This window comes from Saccopteryx bilineata, chromosome 6, assembly GCF_036850765.1.
Source record: "Saccopteryx bilineata isolate mSacBil1 chromosome 6, mSacBil1_pri_phased_curated, whole genome shotgun sequence".
Classification (NCBI taxonomy): Eukaryota; Metazoa; Chordata; class Mammalia; order Chiroptera; family Emballonuridae; genus Saccopteryx; species Saccopteryx bilineata.
Window position 1 is genome coordinate 1,892,580 of NC_089495.1, and position 19,853 is coordinate 1,912,432.

Sequence of the window (19,853 nt, forward strand, 5' to 3'; positions counted from 1 at the left end):
GCACATCTGCTGGAGCACAAGCATACTTCAGGATGTCTAATACCTATCTTTCCACAAAGTTAACTCGGAGGATACGCAAAGGAATTTCGAAAGAAACGATCCTCTCCCTCCTGCCTGCAACGCCCTGTGCAGGTCACCCGAACGCCTTCACACCCATCGCCTTCTGGTCTGATCTACGCTGACTCCTCGGAAGGGTCGTGACATCCCCCTGACCTTTCCTGCACGAGCACCCACAGGGGTGGTTCTGTGAGGACGGGCCCAAGAGGCAGGTGGACGTGCGTCCTGAATCGCGCCCGCGCAGGGTGCTAGTGTCCCTGGCGGAGGCGTGGGGGGTCGATCGGCCGGGGGATCTGCGCAGACAGACCCGTCGTCTGGCTGACTCTGTCCCTGATCTTGGACGTGGGCCTGGTGACAGCCTGGTGACCGCGTCTCCTCACTTCCTGAGGTACCTCCCCAAGCCCTCCCTTCCCTGCCGCCAATGCGTGAGTCAGCTCCAGCGCGCAACGAAACAGCGATACGAAGCGTCCTTTGAAAATTAGGTGGTTTATACATCCTCACCCGACGGCCGTCCGCACTCGGCCGCTGTCGCACATGCTGTCCAGCGTGGCCGGGCGAGCTCACAGCAGACAGGACAGCGGAGCTCATCTGTGTCCACAGTCCGGTCATCTTCTGACGCCTGGTGCCCGCATGCTTTATCTTTCATCATCACTCACGTCACGCGCACACGTGTCCAATGGCCCAACGCAGCAATGTCTGAAGCTGGGGGTGAACGGAAGAGGTGTTTCCTGGCCTGCAGGTGACCCTGACAAGGCCGGCGGAAAGAAATTACAGTCTCCGGAATCACCTCGTCACGCTAGCTCGACCTGGGCACAAAAGAGCATCCCCTCACGTGACAGCTACTCATCAGGGTCTTTTCCCGAGAACCCAAACCGTCCAGCTCACTGCTCATTACGGGGAGAAGAAACGCACACATGCCCAGCACTGGCCTCAGCCACCCCGAGGACCCGTCACTGTCAACCCCGGTTCTGAGACAGGGCGCGGTGCTGATGGTTTCAAAGTGAGTGGAGTCGCAATTCCAGTGCATCTTTGTTGAGAGAAACAGCAGAGTGCACGGGCGAGAAGGCTCCGGAAGCCGGTTCCTCAGCAGCAGGGCGCGCTGCCTGGAAGAGACAATGTCAGAGCGGCGAGGCCTCGGTGACGCCACGCGGGCCCCACCATGAGTGGGCAGGGCGGATTCCAGCATGAGGCGCGACAGGAGAGAGAGGGTTCCTCCCCCCGACGGGCCGTCTGCCCCTGCCCTGGTGGCCGGGCACACACGCGGAGGCAGATTTCTGTCATAAACAACAGCAGCTTCTCCGCCAAGTCAACAGATCTCAGTAACGCATGGAAACCGTGCTACAATTCAAGAAGCTTCTCCCGGCCTGGCCTGCGGTGGCGCAGTGGATAAAGCGTCAACGTGAAATGCTGAGGTCACCGGTTTGAGACCCTGGGCTTGCCTGGTCAAGGCACATGTGGGAGTTGATGCCTCCTGCTCCTCCCCCCTTCTCTCTATGTCTCTCTTTCCTCTCTAAAATGAATAAATTAAAAAAAACCCAACAACTTCTTCTGCCATAAATCGGTGCTTCAAATAAGCAAAGGCCAAGATGTATTCAACGGTTTGTGCTCATATCTAGAAACAGACACTGTTGGCATCGATCTACAAGAGAGGGTGCCGGTCACTGTCATCCTCACAAAGGATGTGCATCTCTGGATGTTAAATGTGGTACTAATGTCATGTACACTTTTCTTCACAGACAGGTGTGGCTGTGAGAAGTGTTTGGATGCTACAGAAGTGATTAGCTGTATAAAGAAAGACAAGTTTAAGAATGTTTGGACACCGTGGAAAGCTAGACAAGGAACATTACAAGACGGCATAGGCCTGCAGACAAGACCGTTAGAGTCCCTCCCTCACAGGACCCCGCTGCACGGATGTCCGCAGGGCGCTGGACAAGAGCACCTCACATCACAGACTTTAAAAGGAAGTCGGAAGGTTGGGAAAACCACACTGCTAAGGAAATACTGAGACATCCCCAGGGCTGCTGGAGACACATCCGGGGAGACGAGGCTGAGCGGGAGGGACACATCCGGGGAGACGAGGCTGAGAGGGAGGGACACATCCGGGGAGACGAGGCTGAGCGGGAGGGACACATCCGGGGAGACGAGGCTGAGCGGGAGGGACACATCCGGGGAGACGAGGCTGAGCGGGAGGGACACATCCGGGGAGACGGCTGAGCGGAAGGGACACATCCGGGGAGACGAGGCTGAGCGGAAGGGACACATCCGGGGAGACGAGGCTGAGCGGAAGGGACACATCCGGGGAGACGAGGCTGAGCGGAAGGGAGACATCTGGGGAGACGAGGCTGAGCGGAAGGGAGACATCTGGGGAGAAGGCTGAGCGGAAGGGACACATCTGGCGAGACGAGGCTGAGCGGAAGGGACACATCTGGGGAGACGAGGCTGAGCGGAAGGGACACATCTGGGGAGACGAGGCTGAGCGGAAGGGACACATCTGGGGAGACGGGGCTGAGCGGAAGGGACACATCTGGGGAGACGGGGCTGAGCGGAAGGGACACATCTGGGGAGAAGGCTGAGCGGAAGGGACACATCTGGGGAGACGGGGCTGAGCGGAAGGGACACATCGGGGGAGACGAGGCTGAGCGGACACATCTGGGGGGAGACGAGGCTGAGAGGAAGGGGCACATCTGGGGGGACAGGGCTGAGCAGAAGGGACACATCGGGGAGACGAGGCTGAGAGGAAGGGGCACATCTCTGGGGACAGGGCTGAGTGGAAGGGACACATCTGGGGAGACGAGGCTGAGCGGGAGGCACACATCTGGGGAGACGAGGCTCAGCGGAAGGGACACATCTGGAAGGACAGGGCTGAGCAGAAGGGACACATCTGGGAGACGAGGCTGAGCGGAAGGGACACATCTGGGGAGAAGGCTGAGCAGAAGGGACACATCTGGGGAGACGAGGCTGAGCGGAAGGGACACATCTGGGGAGACGAGGCTGAGCGGGAGGGACACATCTGGGGAGACGAGGCTGAGCGGGAGGCACACATCTGGGGAGACGAGGCTCAGCGGAAGGGACACATCTGGAAGGACAGGGCTGAGCAGAAGGGACACATCTGGGAGACGAGGCTGAACGGAAGGGACACATCTGGGGAGAAGGCTGAGCAGAAGGGACACATCTGGGGAGACGAGGCTGAGCGGAAGTGACACATCTGGGGAGACGAGGCTGAGCGGGAGGGACACATCTGGGGAGACGAGGCTGAGCGGGAGGGACACATCTGGGGAGACGAGGCTGAGCGGGAGGCACACATCTGGGGAGACGAGGCTCAGCGGAAGGGACACATCTGGAAGGACAGGGCTGAGCAGAAGGGACACATCTGGGAGACGAGGCTGAGCAGAAGGGACACATCTGGGGAGAAGGCTGAGCAGAAGGGACACATCTGTGGAGACGAGGCTGAGCGGAAGTGACACATCTGGGGAGACGAGGCTGAGCGGGAGGGATACATCTGGGGAGACGAGGCTGAGCGGGAGGGACACATCTGGGGAGAAGGCTGAGCGGGAGGGACACATCTGGGGAGACGAGGCTGAGCGGAAGGGACACATCTGGGGAGAAGGCTGAGCGGAAGGGACACATCCGGGGAGACCAGGCTGAGCGGAAGGGACACATCCGGGGAGAAGGCTGAGCGGAAGGGACACATCTGGGAGGACAGGGCTGAGCGGGAGGGACACATCTGGGAGACGAGGCTGAGCGGGAGGGACACATCTGGGGAGATGAGGCTGAGCGGGAGGGACACATCTGGGGAGAAGGCTGAGCGGGAGGGACACATCTGGGGAGAAGGCTGAGCGGGAGGGACACATCTGGGGAGAAGGCTGAGCGGAAGGGGCACATCTGGGGAGACGAGGCTCAGCCGGAGGGACACATCTGGGGAGACGAGGCTCAGCGGAAGGGACACATCCGGGGAGGACAGGGCTGAGCGGAAGGGACACATCCGGGAGACGAGGCTGAGCGGAAGGGACACATCCGGGGAGACGAGGCTGAGCGGAAGGGACACATCTGGGGAGAAGAGGCTGAGCGGAAGGGACACATCTGGGGAGAAGGCTGAGCGGAAGGGACACATCTGGGGAGAAGGCTGAGCGGAAGGGACACATCCAGGGAGAAGGCTGAGCGGAAGGGACACATCGGGGGAGACGAGGCTGAGCGGAAGGGGCACATCTGGGGGGACAGGGCTGAGCGGGAGGGGCCCCCGGTCACCGACTGGGGTCCGTGTGGCCCGAGCGGGGACTCACAAAAGCCGCCCGGAGCAGCACGGCTCCATTGGGAGATGAGGACGGGTGTGGGTGGAGCCGGAAGCAAGTGTGAGGATTTGGTCAGTGTCTCAGTGGGAGCCACGCGGAGGCTCCATTTCTTCCCGGAGAGGTGACCAGGGCGCACCGGGCGTGGTCATGGACGGTGAGAGCCCAGAGGCTCCCCCATGGGCAGAGCCAAGTGCTGCCAGGATCTTCTCCTTTGGGGGGTACACAGAGAGCTCTGGGGGCAGGGAGGCGGCACCTGTGCCCACGGACTTCAGTGGGATACGTGAGCTCCAGTCTGAAAATTCCACAACCAGAGGAACCTGTTAAAACCTCGCTTTGCTGAAGATTCTATATAATTGTTGCTCATTTTCTTTAATCCTACATCAAGATAAACTCGTTTTACATATAAATTTAAAATATATGTGTGTGTATATATATATCCATTTGCTTCTGATAACTTTTAATTCAAATGTGAGTTTTTTAAATGTGCCAATCGTAATTTGAATTTTCTCTTCATTTCCATCATCTAATTATCTACATACATATTCATATCTATACACGTAAAGGTATGTGTGTGTGCCTGTAAGACTCACCACTTTGGTGACTAGCCCGACCAGGAAGTGGTGCAATGGATAGAGCATCGGCCTGGGACATGGAGGACCCAGGTTAGAAACCCTGAGGTTGCTGCCAGCTTGAGTGCGGCTCACCAGCTTGAGCGTGGGGTCATAGACATGACCCCCATGGTCACTGGCCTGAAGCCCAAGGTCACTGGCTTAGGCAAGGGGTCACTCGCTCTGCTGGAGCCCCCCAGTCAAGGCACATATGAGAAAGCAATCAATGAACAACTAAGGTGCCACAATGAAGAATTGATGCTTCTCATCTCTCTCTGTTCCTGTCTGTCTGTCCCACTCTCTGTCTCTGTCTTTGTCTCTTTTGCTAAAAAAACAAGAACAAAAGAAAAACAACTTTGGTGACTGACCTTTCCCCATGAAATACAGATAGTTGAGTATTTTACTTGTACTCGGTCTGTATTCCAAGTCAGTGGAATGTCACATTGAAACTGCTTTCCTGAAGTGGATGTTGGGCTGGGCCATGCCTCCTGGTGTTAAGTGGAGACTGTTGCCATGGGTGACTGGGAGCCTGACCGAGGGCAGCTCAAGGGACAGGTGACCGCAGCGGAGCCGCACTCTGGATACTGTACAATCTGTCACTCCCCACGTGGGTGTGCTGCAAACATGGTGTCCACAGCTCCAGACGCTGGCACCATTCAGAACCATAAACGCCCTAAAGGAATGTGATAAACATGAAATATTTAATTAAGAAAAATTTTGCTTCTCGTCTTAGAATTCAGAAGAGACCCTGGGAGGAGATCTAATTGGTTCAGTCCTTCCATGAAACGTGTCAAAGGAAAACACAAGCCTTGTGTTCCCAACAATAATAAAAATGTCCTGTCATACACAGGAAAATGCAACCACTCCACTGGCTCAAGGGGCCACAGAGACGGCGAGGGGTGCTGGGCAGCCCCCCGTTAGCGGAATCACGCAGTCGCTTGTCTCCTCTGTAAGCATGTTTCCCGGGGGGGGGTATTCACTGTCGAGCACAGCGGCTCAGGCTCCGACCCCAGGGGGGTGACGTCTGTGTGGCTCCCTGTCCCGTCCTGGGCCTGCTGACTGTTGGCAGGTGTCAGCACCCTCCACACTCCAGTGGGGTCCCCAGCAACAAGCAGCAGGTCCTCCACACAGACTTCCGAGCCCGCAGTCACAGCAGCCCGTGCAGAGGTGAGGACGGGCGGAACAGGGCGGGCAGAACAAGGCACCCACACTGTGACGTGAGGTGTACGCACGGGTGGACATGGGTGCCATCGGGAGTGCAGAGGGCGAGGACGGGCGGGACAGGGCGGACAGAACAAGGCACCCACACTGTGACGTGAGGTGTATGCGCGGGTGGGCACGGGTGCTGTCGGGAGTGCAGAGCGGCCACAGGGCGCAGTGCGGCCCAGGAACGCCAGCCGCCTCCAGGTATCAACCACAGCTCCGCTCAGAGCCACGGAGGACTCTTTGTGTTCCGCACAATAGACGTTTCTAAGAACACGCTTTCCTTTATCTGGAGACATATTAATATATTGTATTTGGCCATTTCTTTTTAGCATCCAAATAATATATATATTTGTAGGATTGCTGCCTTAGAGACAGCCATATTTTTAAAAATATGGAAATCTTGAAGTTATGAAAATATGAAAATTTTTAAAAAGGAAAATCTTGGCTCTGGCCGGTTGGCTTCCTGGTAGAGTGTCAGTGCGGTGTGTGGATGTCCCGGGTGTGATCCCTGCTGTCAGTGCGGTGTGTGGATGTCCCGGGTGTGATCCCTGCTGTCAGTGCGGTGTGTGGATGTCCCGGGTGTGATCCCTGCTGTCAGTGCGGTGTGTGGATGTTCCGGGTGTGTTCCTGCTGTCAGTGCGGTGTGTGGATGTCCCGGGTGTGATCCCTGCTGTCAGTGTGGTGTGTGCATGTCCCGGGTGTGTTCCTGCTGTCAGTGCGGTGTGTGGATGTCCCGGGTGTGTTCCTGCTGTCAGTGCGGTGTGTGGATGTCCCGGGTGTGTTCCTGCTGTCAGTGCGGTGTGTGGATGTCCCGGGTGTGTTCCTGCTGTCAGTGCGGTGTGTGGATGTCCCGGGTGTGTTCCTGCTGTCAGTGCGGTGTGTGGATGTCCCGGGTGTGTTCCTGCTGTCAGTGCGGTGTGTGGATGTCCCGGGTGTGTTCCTGCTGTCAGTGCGGTGTGTGGATGTTCCGGGTGTGATCCCTGCTGTCAGTGCGGTGTGTGGATGTCCCGGGTGTGATCCCTGCTGTCAGTGCGGTGTGTGGATGTCCCGGGTGTGTTCCTGCTGTCAGTGCGGTGTGTGGATGTCCCGGGTGTGTTCCTGCTGTCAGTGCGGTGTGTGGATGTCCCGGGTGTGTTCCTGCTGTCAGTGCGGTGTGTGGATGTTCCGGGTGTGTTCCTGCTGTCAGTGCGGTGTGTGGATGTTCCGGGTGTGTTCCCGCTGTCAGTGCGGTGTGTGGATGTCCCGGGTGTGATCCCTGCTGTCAGTGCGGTGTGTGGATGTCCCGGGTGTGTTCCCGCTGTCAGTGCGGTGTGTGGATGTCCCGGGTGTGTTCCCGCTGTCAGTGCGGTGTGTGGATGTCCCGGGTGTGTTCCTGCTGTCAGTGCGGTGTGTGGATGTCCCGGGTGTGATCCCTGCTGTCAGTGCGGTGTGTGGATGTCCCGGGTGTGTTCCTGCTGTCAGTGGGGTGTGTGGATGTCCCGGGTGTGATCCCTGCTGTCAGTGCAGAGTGTGGATGTCCCGGGTGTGATCCCTGCTGTCAGTGCGGTGTGTGGATGTCCCGGGTGTGTTCCCGCTGTCAGTGCGGTGTGTGGATGTTCCGGGTGTGATCCCTGCTGTCAGTGTGGTGTGTGGATGTCCCGGGTGTGATCCCTGCTGTCAGTGCGGTGTGTGGATGTCCCGGGTGTGATCCCTGCTGTCAGTGCGGTGTGTGGATGTCCCGGGTGTGTTCCCGCTGTCAGTGCGGTGTGTGGATGTCCCGGGTGTGTTCCCGCTGTCAGTGCGGTGTGTGGATGTCCCGGGTGTGTTCCTGCTGTCAGTGCGGTGTGTGGATGTCCCGGGTGTGTTCCTGCTGTCAGTGTGGTGTGTGGATGTCCCGGGTGTGTTCCTGCTGTCAGTGTGGTGTGTGGATGTCCCGGGTGTGATCCCTGCTGTCAGTGCGGTGTGTGGATGTCCCGGGTGTGATCCCTGCTGTCAGTGCGGTGTGTGGATGTCCCGGGTGTGATCCCTGCTGTCAGTGCGGTGTGTGGATGTTCCGGGTTCGATTCCTGCTCAGGGCACACAGGAGAAGCGCCCATCTGCTTCTCTACCTCTCTCCCTTCTCCCTCTCTCTCTCTCTCTCTCCCCCTGCTGTAGCCATGGCTCAATTGAAGTGATTTGTCCCTGGGCACTGAGGATGGCTCTATAGCCTCTGCTTCAGGCGCTAAGAGCTAGGTTGTTGAGCAACAAAGCAATGCCCCAGATGGGCAGAGTATCAAAATCCTAGTGGGCATGCTGGGGGACTCCAGTCAGGGTGCATGCAGAAGTCTGTCTCTGTTTCCCCTCCACTCACTAAAACACACACACACACACACACACACACCCCTTAATTATGGCACTATTCTGTCTACCTCCTCAGTGTTACAAAACAATACAGCTATTTATTCATTATCACCTACTGGCCTTTGGTATATGCCATTCACCATGCAAGAAACTGGAAATTTAAAGTCATTGTAGATACATGCTGGCACAGAAAAGATATTTATATAACATTTCATTTAAATCAAAGATGCCTAAGAAGTACCATTATGTACTTTTATTGAGAAATAAAGTTTAAAAAAACTCTTAAAAATGAGGTGCAACATTTAATTTGAGCTCTGAGACCATCTTGGACTGGTCAGACACATCTATTTCTCTCGGGGATTCTTTCCTGTTCTGGGGGGGCTGGGCCATCTCTCCTGCCTCCAGGCGACTGATGGGGCACAGACTTCATCGTTCCACAGTGAAGGACGGCAAGACAGGACGTAGCACCCTCGTTTCCCGGGGACACTCGTCCCTCTGTCCCTTAGTAAGGTGACATAAGAGTGTTTGGAGGGCGATCTAACTTTTGGTAAATCAGAACACGTGTACATAAACACAGGAGGCCAGATATATCAAAACAAAAGAGTGTTTACCTCTGGGTGGCAGGGGTGATACAACACTTCAAATCTGTCCTTCATTTCCTAAGTGTCTACATGTTGTCAGTATGAGTTCTCCACACCATTTTGCTGTCCTGAGAGGACTGGTCACCACTGAAATATATCTCACAGCGCGGGGAAGCTGGTGGGCTTTTTATCTTCCTCCTGCCGTGGAATTTCCACCTGAGCAGAGAGGTTGACCTGCCTCTTCATTGCTCTTTTCCAATTATCTAAAACAGCCTAGGTCTCAAAAAATTTGCTGATGAGTAAGTTTTGCTTTCTGTTTGCTATTTGTATCACTACTTTGTTCAAATAAGAAGAAAGCACACGAAAATGAAAAACACAAAAGGAAACGTGACTAGAGGGAGAGAGTGGGCAGGTGGTTACATATTAAAGGGCAGAGAACAGGCAACCAGATCTCAGACAGGAAAGGGACCAGGCAGAGAAAAGGTGACCAGATCTCAGACAGGAAAGTGACCAGCCAGAGAAAAAGTGACCAGTTCTCAGACAGGAAAGAAACCAGCCAGAGAACAGGTGACCAGTTCTCAGACAGGAAAGTGACCAGGCAGAGAAAAGGTGACCAGTTCTCAGACAGGAAAGTGACCAGCCAGAGAACAGGTGACCAGTTCTCAGACAGGAAAGTGACCAGGCAGAGAAAAGGTGACCAGTTCTCAGACAGGAAAGTGACCAGGCAGAGAAAAGGTGACCAGATCTCAGACAGGAAAGTGACCAGGCAGAGAAAAGGTGACCAGTTCTCAGACAGGAAAGTGACCAGGCAGAGAAAAGGTGACCATTCTCAGACAGGAAAGTGACCAGCCAGAGAACAGGTGACCATTCTCAGACAGGAGAGTGACCAGGCAGAGAAAAGGTGACCAGTTCTCAGACAGGAAAGAAACCAGGCAGAACATAGGTGACCAGTTCTCAGACAGGAAAGTGACCAGGCAGAGAAAAGGTGACCAGATCTCAGACAGGAAAGTGACCAGCCAGAGAAAAGATGACCATTCTCAGACAGGAAAGTGACCAGGCAGAGAAAAGATGACCATTCTCAGACAGGAAAGTGACCAGGCAGAGAAAAGGTGACCAGTTCTCAGACAGGAAAGTGACCAGGCAGAGAAAAGGTGACCAGATCTCAGACAGGAAAGTGACCAGGCAGAGCACAGGTGACCATTCTCAGACAGGAAAGTGACCAGGCAGAGAAAAGGTGACCATTCTCAGACAGGAAAGTGACCAGCCAGAGAACAGGTGACCATTCTCAGACAGGAGAGTGACCAGGCAGAGAAAAGGTGACCAGTTCTCAGACAGGAAAGAAACCAGGCAGAACATAGGTGACCAGTTCTCAGACAGGAAAGTGACCAGCCAGAGAACAGGTGACCATTCTCAGACAGGAAAGTGACCAGGCAGAGAAAAGATGACCATTCTCAGACAGGAAAGTGACCAGGCAGAGAAAAGATGACCATTCTCAGACAGGAAAGTGACCAGGCAGAGAAAAGGTGACCAGTTCTCAGACAGGAAAGTGACCAGGCAGAGAAAAGGTGACCAGATCTCAGACAGGAAAGTGACCAGGCAGAGCACAGGTGACCATTCTCAGACAGGAAAGTGACCAGGCAGAGAACAGGTGACCAGATCTCAGACAGGAAAGTGACCAGGCAGAGAAAAGGTGACCAGATCTCAGACAGGAAAGTGACCAGGCAGAGAAAAGGTGACCAGTTCTCAGACAGGAAAGTGACCAGGCAGAGCACAGGTGACCAGTTCTCAGACAGGAAAGTGACCAGGCAGAGAAGCAGGGAACCATCAGAACATGAACAGAAAATGGGTATTTCTGCCCATTTCTAGTCCGCACACACAGTGCACACCAACAGTCACAAACCCACATGCGCGTGCACACGGCCCTCACACACGCAGACAGACACAGTGACAGACACACGCAGCCCACTCCTAGGACACAAAACAGAAACAAACAGCCTCTTCCACGTTCTGTCACGGGGTGACCAAGCCCAAGGCCCGTTCTTCTGGGCACATTCTGGCCCTCCGCCAGGCGCTGTTTCCTCTCCTGAGTCTCCTTTACGGAACCACCCTGTCAGCACACGCTGCAGACTTCCCTGAGAGCGCAGTCCCTCCCTCCTCCCTCCTGTCCACTTCTCCCAGCGGCTCTGGCCCAGCCGGACGTCCACTCACACTGGGCTGGAAGACACTGGGGTCTTGTCTAGTCTCTGCTGTCACTCTCTGCCTAGTCACTGTACTCTGTATGCTGCTGACAGACCTGCCCTTCTCAGAGTGCTGTCTCCAGCCTGACCAGGCAGTGGTGTGAATAGTGTCAGCCTGGGACACTGAGGACCCAGGCTCCAAACCCTGAGGTCACTGGCTTGAGCATGGGATCATAGACATGACCCCATAATCGCTGGCTTGAGCCCAAGGTCACTGGCTTGAGCAAGGGGTCACTCACTCTTCTGTAGCCCCCCAGTCAAGGCACATATGAGAAAGCAACCAATGAACAACTAAGGAGCGGCAATGAAGAATTGCTGCTTCTCATCTCTCTCCCTTCCTATCTGTCCCTGTCTATCCCTCTCTACCACTAAAAAAAAAAAAGAAAATAAAATAGGTGTTATCTTCAGCGTGTGGGTGTGTGTATGTGTGTAAGATTCAGGTTTTAGCTTAAAATGCAAGCAAATCAACTTGTTCTCTATTCCTTTTCCTGTGGAGGACAAGGAAGAGGAGCTACGATACATTAATTTGATTTAAAAAGTCAGGAATCAGAGTGCAATGAGAAAACCCACTTTTCGGGAAGGAGGAGGAGACGCCCGTGCCCAGGGGACCGCACAGGAAGGGCCACCACTGAATCACAGAGGCTCGAGAAAGAAAAACAGTCCCAAGAGCGAAGTTCAGTTCATGGGGAAGAAAAGTAGTAAATATGAAGCAGTGACAATGGGGAGAATGCTGATGGGGACAGGGCTGGCCTGCAGAGGGGACATACTGGAGGTGACAAGGACAGAGCAATGGATTGATCACGTAATGGTGACGGCCAAGAAGAACTGGGGAGGGGGGGGCGAACACGTCCCGGATTATCCGCAGGGAGCCCCGCTCTCTCCAGAGGCACCCAGAGGCGTGTGGCCAGAGAGAGGGGGCAGGGCGGGTGAGACAGACCCTCCTGGCTCCGGCTGCGAGGAGTCTGGGATGGACCCCAGAAGGACGCTGAACACAGCGTCATCTCAACCCTGAGCCTCCTTTCCGCTGCTCGCCAACCTGTCAGTCCCCTAGTGGGTCAATAAAATCTAAGGCGCGCACTGAGGGCTCAAACGCCATGGCAAATGTCTTAAGCTCCTATACATAATGCATGCTCCTCTCTTAATTGAAAATAATTTCAATGCAAATGAATGCCTTTTTCTGCACCCTTATGAATGTGTCACTTAAAATTATGTAAAAACGCCAATGAACAATTTTAAAAGGTAGTGCTTCCTCCCCAAAAGACATCTGATAAGCTGTGTTTTCTTACCATTCAACCAAAAGCAACTTTCATCATTTTTCTTTGGAGTTTAAGAGTGGTTCTGGCGGGCCATGGCGTGACGTGAATGTATAAATTGCTGTAACTAACTACCCAGCTCTTGAAATCTCTCCAGCCCATTTTTTTTCTCTCTCCCAACCCGAGTTCTGGTCCTGCTGAAGTTTGTGTCACCTTCGGCAATCATCCTGAAGCCCCATGCGTCCTGCTTGCAAATGTGTGCCTTCAGTTCCGGCCACTGCAGGCGGCAGAGGGACCTCTGAGACACAGCACCTGTCCCTCCTGCCCTCACGACCCCACAGTGCCACTCACGTCCACGGGCACACACTGAGCCCTTTACCTGTCCTTCAGGACCCCCTTTCTGCCTTTTTAATCCACACACTCAGTGAGGGTTATGGAGAGGAGAGGGGGAGGGCAAACTGGGTTCCAGGTGCTCTCCGCGAAGCACGTGCTGGTCACCCCACGCCCACGCTGGGGCTCGGGGCACGTGCTGGTCACCCCACGCCCACGCTGGGGCTCGGGGCACGTGGTCACCCCATGCCCACGCTGGGGCTCGGGGCACGTGCTGGTCACCCCACACCCACGCTGGGGCTCGGGGGCACGTGGTCACCCCACGCCCACGGTGGAGCTCGGGGCACGTGGTCACCCCACGCCGGAGCTGAGAGCGGTGAGCCGTGTGCCTGACCCCAGGGCTGGTGAGCACCATGGACAGGACGCACACCCTGAACCCTCCAAGACGACCCTGGGCTCCTCTGCGGGTCCTCAGCCAGCCAGCCACCCGGCCTTGGTGACCCCAGGTTCTCACCCGCTGCCTACACCAGCACCCTCCTGCACTCCACAAAGTAATCCTCGACTGGTCTGGCACAAGCTAAGAGTTCTAATCTTATTACCCAGCCACTTACACAATCTATCAATAAAAGGAGGGGGACACTCAGGTGTCCATCCCTCCCTCCAGCACCCAGAACCGGGAGAAATAAATGCCTGCCATGCATCAGCTGTGACAGACAGGGGCCTAGAGGGACAGGGGACAGGGCTGTAGCCATTCTCATCCTCAGAGTTTAACACCAACAGAAATCACCTCTGAGGAGCTCAGATCGGAATGAGGTGCTAAAATTACATCATTGCAGAATACATTTGACACACACTAACACGCGTGCGCACACACACACACACACCCACAGGTGAAAGCACAGGGTTCAGGCAGAGCTACCTCCCAGGGGACACCTCACCTTTCCACCGACACCCCCAGGGACAAGCTTGGAGAGCACACGTGTGTAAGTCCCAGAATCGTAGCTCACCAACCTGACATCACTTTCCTAAGCATTTGATCACAGAACTCACCAGGAGCTTTACCAGGAAAGGCTGGACTGCTGAAGGTGTTTATAATGAACTGTATCACAATGTATCACATTACTCTATTCATTTTCATTGACTCTCTACCAGACCAATGTGGCCACAGCAGTTGTAACTGTTTAGAAATCCGCTTCTTCACCAGACTGAACCCCCTGGATGAACTGCTGTGTTTTTGGTTGGTTGGTTGTTTTTAACTTTCTGCCTACAGAGCAGGTTGTCCTAATATGTATTATGTCACTGTGCATATCATGTACTTTAAAATACTAATATATCCATGTAATGCATTTTATACATATATATGTATATGTTAGTGTATGTATACATGTTATGTGTATTATCTTCTAACATATATATATATAAGGAGAAGTATCTATGTACAGCAGGGGTCCCCAAACTACAGCCCACGGGCCGCATGTGGCCCCCTGAGGCCATTTATCCAGCCCCCGCCACACTTCCAAAAGGGGCACCTCTTTCATTGGTGGTCAGTGAGAGGAGCATAGTTCCCATTGAAATACTGGTCAGTTTGTTGATTTAAATTTACTTGTTCTTTATTTTAAATATTGTATTTGTCCTCGTTTTGTTTTTTTACTTTAAAATAAGATATGTGCAGTGTGATTAGGGATTTTTTCATAGTTTTTTTTATAGTCTGGCCCTCCAACGGTCTGAGGGACAGTGAACTGGCCCCCTGTGTAAAAAGTTTGGGGACCCCTGATGTACAGGAATGTGTTTCTGGTATCCCTTTTCACTCGACACTTCACAGCATTATAAACTGTCACATGCCCACAGAGAGACACCCTGAGCTCCCCACAGCGATGACCTGGAATGAGCAATTTTATGTTAACACTCGGCACAAACTCACACGTTGCTCAGTGACATAATAGCCGGAGCAGAAATGAGACCAGAAAGAGTCTTACTCATCATGAGATGGTTAGCCTTCCAGAAAAAAAAAAAAAAAGTTTATTAACAAATCCCTATTCGAGTTTGGATCTAGATTTTCTCCTCTGCTATCAAACGTACAAACTGAGGCGTGCCCACCTCCTCATCTGGACTTCTCTGGTCACGCCTCCAGAGAGCGCCGGACTGACACCTCTGCTCACGGTGTTCTCGCCCATGCTCAGTGTGCAATGTACCTTCATCACCAGGAGTCTAATTGAGAAACCCCCTCATTTGGAATGTCTCCCAAAGAATCAAATTAGGCCTAATTATACTTAATGGCAATGGCTGCTGCTTAATTTGGATGGTAATTCTGCCTAATTGAGACGCCTTCAGGTGTCTGAGCAGTGTCCCAGGAAGGGCGCTGGGGTGCATGGGCATCAACCTGGGCACCTCGTTTCTTGGACCGTTTCACCGAAATAAACAAAGACCAAGGATTTCCTTTCCTTTCCTTTCCTTTCCTTTTCTTTCTTTCTTTCTTTCTTTTTTTTTTTTTTTGTAAGAGGAGGGGAGATAATAAGACAGACTCCTGCATGTGCCCTGACCTGGATCCACCAGCAACCCCCATCTGGGGCCGATGTTCTGATCTTCTGGGGCTGTGTCTGCAACCAAGCTATTTTTAGCACCTGAGGCAGAGGCTCCTCAAAGCCATCCTCAGTGTCTGGGGCCAATGTGCTCCAACCATTTGAGCTATGGCTTCAAGAGAGGAAGAGAGAGAGAAAAGCGAGAGAAGAGGATAGGGAGGGGAAGAAAAGTAGATAGTCACTTCTCCTGTGTGCCCTGGCTGGGAATCAAACTTGGGACATCCACAGGCTGGGCCAACACTCTACCCACTGAGCCAACCAGCCAGGGCCAGAAATTTCTGAAGTGGTGCAACACAAGATTTGTGGAACTAACCTGTTTATTGCTAATTGTTTACAATCAACACAATTTATTTAAAAACCTTTCAAACATCGATGCAACGCTACAAAAGGACCAGAGAAAACAGTGAAGCCTTCTGCAATGAAGGAGGAAAAAAAGTATACGGTCATTAGCCTATTTGTGGTTTTGCAGTTGGGTCAGGCTCAAAAATCAACTTTAAAATATCAAAGAACGTTCTTCATGGTTTGAAGCTGTGTGAGCCTGCTGGCATCTGGGGACCCAGGAGAAGAATGAGATTTGGATCAAGTCACAAGCGAAAGACGGGTCTGGTGGGTACGTAAGTCCCTCCTCTGCCGTCCCGTGTCCGCCTGAGGCGAGCACCACTGACCCCACCCATCAGCCTGGGCTCCCGGCTCCCGTGCGGTCCTTCTGTGGGCTCCTAGGGAGCGCACCCTGGCATCCGACCCAACTGGACGTGGAGCAGGCCGGCCAGGGACGTGTTAGAAAATGTCTTCCCTTTCTGGGGAAGCAGCGCCTCGTGTGGATGACCAGAACGGGGCTGCAGGCTGTCTGGTGACCTGAGGGAGGACGTTATCACGGAATCTGGGAGTGGATTAGAGGCCAACGCCCACCCCCGAGCTCTCCACAATGTCACCGAGCTCCTCAATTAAACCTGGAGGTCCCTGGCTCTGCCCTTTCGATATGTGAGATAATGTTTCCCTGAAGATCTCCTGCCCTCAGCTCTTCTGTGACCATGAGCCAGAAAGAGCCCATTGACACACTGAATAACCTATCACTCCACTGCCCTGTGGTGCTCATCAAAGGATGAGGGAGCAGAGAGCTGCGGGAGGGGAAGAGCTCTTCAGAGCAGGAGGAAGCGGGCCGAGGAGATGCAACCACGGAGCCATGAAAGGAAGGCATGTGTTCATCCCGCAAGGAGAGAAGCCGGCTGCCCTCCCTCGATCTCAGCTCCCTCTGGGTCCAGGGAAGGGCGTAGACAATAGGGACCCCTCGCCGGCTCTGTTCACAAGGTATTTCAATGATTCTAGGACGTACAGGAAAGAAACACAAACTCCGGAGTGGAGGTGTACCTCTTCTGTCCCGGAGGCGACGTGTGATGATTCTCACATGACCTGGATTTAAATACGTTTTGAAAACGGAGGCAGCCGGGACGAACTCCCCTGAGGACTCGGCTTGAGCCACAGCCGGCCCTACAGGGCCATGACGATCCAGCTCATCTGTTCAGACTCTTTCCGGGCCCCCTCCACGGGCACGATCACCATCACTCGCGGCAGTGGGGACCCCGGCCACCTCCGCTGACCCCCAAGAGAAGGAGAATGCCGTCAGCTCGACCCTCTGACTCTGTTTGGCTTCTCTGCCCAGAGTCCTGCACAGACAGACACCAGGACAGCCCACCTCCACCCAGCCCCCAGCCTGCACTTGGATGTGCACGCTCACGGTGCCTGAAACCACACACAGTATCTCTCCCCAGAAACACTGGTTTCTTTCTGAGGCCCTCCTGGTTCCACGCTGGGCGTTCACACATCATTGTCCAGAACTGGGGCCATGTGAGGAGACGGAAGGGTGTTATTAGCCATTGTGCGAGGGCAGCGATGTTCCCAGGACGTCCGGGGAGCCAGGGACACGTGTCTGTCCAGGTCAGGATCAGGGCATCACCCGCCCACAGCCTGTCCTGACCCCCGCTGTCCTGCCCACCCAGTGCCGCGCAGCCCCAGCCACGGGGCCGCAGCGTGACGGCCCGCGCACAGACGCTGCACAGACGCCGCAGCGTGACGGCCCGCGCACAGACGCTGCACAGACGCCGCAGCGTGACGGCCGGCGCACAGACGCTGCACAGACGCCGCAGCGTGACGGCCCGCGCACAGACGCTGCACAGACGGCGCAGCGTGACGGCCCGCGCACAGACGCTGCACAGACGCCGCAGCGTGACGGCCCGCGCACAGACGCTGCACAGACGCCGCAGCGTGACGGCCCGCGCACAGACGCTGCACAGACGCCGCAGCGTGACGGCCCGCGCACAGACGCTGCACAGACGGCACAGCGTGACGGCCCGCGCACAGATGCCGCCCCGCCCCTCCCACCACGCCCCAGACTGGGCCGCCACCAGGTCTCGCTGACCCTGCTGCTGAGACCCCCGTGCCCTGTCCTCGCCCGGCCGGCCGCGGCCACGTTTGAAGCCCTGTCACTCTCACGGGGGTGTCGTCGACAGTCCAGTCTCTGCCCCCACCCTCCACCTTGCCCCCCAAGAAGCCATCGAGGTGCATTTTCTCCTCAACACCGAAGGCCCTCGGGAAACGCCAGTGTCGGCCGGTGTCTGCGCTCGTCCTGTCACGGGTGCCCGAGCAGGACCTGGCCTGTGGCTCCTCCGTGGGGACGGCCCCAAGGGCAGAGGGCAGGAAGGAGAAGAAGTCCCCCGTGATGTGATCGGACCCCAGCGGTCCCCAGCGGCCTCTGGCTCCACCCCGCCGGGCCTGGGCTGCGGGGCCTCGCGGGACAGCACCCACCTCTCCTCAGAAAGCCCGCCAGGCGCGCTCTGGGCCGAGGGTGCTGGCCCGCCCCTGTCACTCGGGGCCCTGCCTGCACCACCCGGGCTGAGGGGACTCCGGACGGTCCCCCAGGCCGCGGGAACGGAGCCCTGGCGGGAAGGTGGGGCTCCAGGGGCCGCTGGGGTGTGGTGCTGGGCGGCAGGGACAGGCCGAGGGGGTGGACAGGGGGACAGCGGCCTTCCTGTGCCCACGGGGAGGGCTGCACACACACTGCTTCACACCGTGCTCCTCTGTGACAGATGCATGCGGTTTTCATAGAACCACAACACACGGATGGAAGTTAATGTATGCTCTTGATTTAACACAATTAATTCCTTCAGTAATACTTTCTTTTAAAAATAAAACAGCAAAGAAAAAAGGCACTTCTGCCTCCAAGCTGCAGAAGGAACCTGACTCGGCATTCTGCAGACGCCCAGCGGAGACCTTGGTCTCGATGACAGCTCTGTCCCTGTAGCAGGAAACACCTGCTGTTATTCGGACCTCCATGGAAATGGGTGTATTTTTTTATCGTTTTTCCAATATGTCACCGAATGTATCCCCACAACAAAGAAACCCAATTATTTTAGCAATTAGCCTCCTAAAGACTTTCAGGATGCTTCCAAATTTCAATTCATACAATTTACGTCACCGGAAACCAAATATAAGGATCATATTAATTTTTTAAAAGTTTTTAAATGCAGAACACATGAAAAATAATTATCTCTAAACTAGTAACATGGTATACATTTTTAACGCAGACTTCAATAGAAGCTCTTTCGATAGAGAAGTGAAGAAGATGGGTTGGTAAACTGTTGTCACGTGATTGGAAGGTTTAGTCCTGTGATTGTGTGTTTATATTCCCAGTGATGGAACAATAGGTCATAATGGAAAATCATGTCTCACTTACTTACGCACTCACAGCTTTGCAAGTGGCTCCTTATTGGCAGCCTTGACATGAACTATTACTATTACATGTTTTGCAGAGGACCCTGAGGCTCAGAGAAGTCAGTCCACTTGCACGAGGTCACACAGCTTCTCTGTGGAAGACCTGCTTCCGACAGGCCTGAGAACAGGGTCTGGCAAACTGTGGAGCCTTCATAAAAAGTCAAATACGTGAATCACCGAAGAGCACAGAGGAGAAACACATGGTTTGGACCAGGAGACTTGCTGTCCCAGAGGGTCTTTATAAAGATGGGGTAACATCACGGGGAGCCTCTCGTGGTGGCAAAGGCAGCCCAGAACTTCCTCACTGTGTAAGAAGAGAGCTCAGACACAGAGAGATCTCACTTATCTGTGTAATCTTAAAACTAAGCACCAAACAGAAAACCCCTAACTCACAGAAGCGGGGAGTCGCAGAGCTGTGACCCGGGAAGGTCCGGGGAGACTGGGCGGAGGCAGCCAAGGGTGCACTCTTCTAGTTTTAAGAGTTACGCTCCGAGAAGTCGGGCAGCACAGGGACTCGGTTAATAATACTGTTTCATGTCCGTTCTTGACAGGTGCCGAGAGAGTAGGTACTAAATGCTCTCATCCCGAGGAAAGAATCTGTAACTATGTAAGATAAGGTGTGAGAA

At 54.5% G+C, this 19,853-nt stretch overlaps 1 protein-coding gene across 1 annotated transcript in view; it reads right to left on the reverse strand.

Moving 5' to 3' along the window:
* The window catches only part of CSMD1 (CUB and Sushi multiple domains 1), a 1,658,614-nt gene that overhangs the window by 443,295 nt on the left and 1,195,466 nt on the right, over window positions 1–19,853 (reverse strand). The gene's annotated exons all lie outside the window — the stretch shown is intronic.